The sequence below is a fragment of the Corvus cornix genome, chromosome 14 (genome assembly GCF_000738735.6).
Source record: "Corvus cornix cornix isolate S_Up_H32 chromosome 14, ASM73873v5, whole genome shotgun sequence".
In the NCBI taxonomy this organism is placed as follows: Eukaryota; Metazoa; Chordata; class Aves; order Passeriformes; family Corvidae; genus Corvus; species Corvus cornix.
In genome coordinates, this window is record NC_046344.1 from 106,444 (window position 1) to 108,417 (window position 1,974).

Below are 1,974 nucleotides of genomic sequence, written 5' to 3' on the forward strand. Positions count from 1 at the left end.
AGTAAAAGGGAAGAATGCTGTGTACTTTGTTCTGGTTGCAGGTGATACACATAGCATGCACTCGGTAGTCCCAGGATATGAAAGGCTTCATAGGTTTGATCAGAGCCAATATTATGTCTCCTTATTAGACTGTAGTTCTCTATCTTCCATTTGAAGGATATATATCACTCTTAGAGGCAAAAGTCAGCCTTAGAATAGTTCAGAGATTCTGGAACAAGCTGTGAAAAACCATAGCTTGAACCTAATACCAGTCTCAGACATGACACCAAAGAAAAGAACAAAAAAAAAACCTTAAAAAACCACAAAGCAAAAGGACAGGGGGGAAAAAAAAAGGGGGGGGGGTGTTATAGCCTGCTTTTTTTAAAAATTTGTAGTATTTCAGTGGCTGAATAAAAATGAGGCTTTGATTGTTCCAAAGACCTAATTGTAAAGCAGAGGCATTTGGTTTTAGCTACAACAATTAATATTTTTAAGTAACTCCATAAAAGCAGAAGCAGCTGAAAGTTTTTAAGAGTTTCACCTGGAGAACTCCTGATGCTGGAATATCATTTCAGCCTTTTAACCATCAGCCTGTCATCATCTGCAGACTCAGTTCTTATAGTCTTGCTATCTTGCCCTAATGGACACAAGCAGCAGCATCTTTGGCTTTTCATTTCTCTCAAGTAATTTCTGTCTACATTCAATCTCTCAGTTTTCTTTTGCTTCTCTATTAATGAGGTTTTACACTCTCCCTTCCATAGCCTGCTTCTCCTTACTCATATCTGAATATAATTGTTCCCACTCTCATTTTGCTAATACAACTGGTACAGAATACCTTATGAACAGAACAAGATTTTATGAAAACGGTTCAATTTCTGTGCAGACGTGTTCATAAGTAAGGGCTGTCAAGATCTGATTAGTTTAAGATACAATTAATCTGACAATTTCAGAAAGCATCTCTCAGATTCTGAAGATTTGAAATTTGGAACACTACATCAAACTACACTATGGGGTCTAAAAGTTTGGGATCACCAAAATCCTCCAGGTATGTGGCATTGTTTTTCTGATTTTCTCATCCTGGGGAAATTACAGCAACTGTTAATGACAGCAACATCATGTTCTCCTCTTGCCATTAGATTGCGGCAGAATAAAAGATGCACCCTTGAATATAGCTTTTGCAAGTTAAAAAGCACCGAGGACCAGAAATGGGATATTTTTTCAAGTATCAGAAAAGCCCTTTGGTTACAACACTGAAAACAAATCACTGCTGTCACCTTCTATGGCTGTCACACAAATCGGATGTTAACTCCTCCTTCTGTTCCTGTTTTTCTCACAGATGAGGACTCCTCACAACAGTTCTCTGGCTTAGCATGCTTTTTTGGAAGGATGTCTCAACCTACTTTGTTTCTTCTAAATGAAATCTTTCTTTGCCTTGTCAAAACTAATTTGTGCTGTCACCAGAGAGACAATGGAAGCACTCCAAAGAGAAAGGAATGAACATATGTGACTGTGTATATGCGTGTGTCAGCTAGTTCAGATGCATGTGTACATATCTCAGTATGCTTGCTAAAACTGTTGAGCCCATTAAATCTAAGAAATGCAACTAAGACTCCAGAAATCTGCTTGGTAGATGATTAATCATATATAGGATTTTCTGTGTCTAGGGCAGAAAGTAAACCTCCAGAGATTCACACAGAAAGGCTGTACCTGTTGTGCAGATAGGCAAAGGACTGATCAATTCTTGAGAAATAATAGAAGCCCTGGAGAGGCCTTGGGCCTGGCCTCTTCTGTGATTAAGTAAAGGTCATTTGTGCTGTTCTTGTTTTTCACCTTTCGCCATTAGATCAGCCCAGCCACTTAACCTTGAAATATTTTTTTGTTAAAGCAGTACATGAGGCTTACTTATTGCAAAATAAAAAGTTACAACCATTCAAGATAATAAAGAACACGGCCTACTGTCTGATTATCTTTAAATAGAGCAATTACAAATTCTGA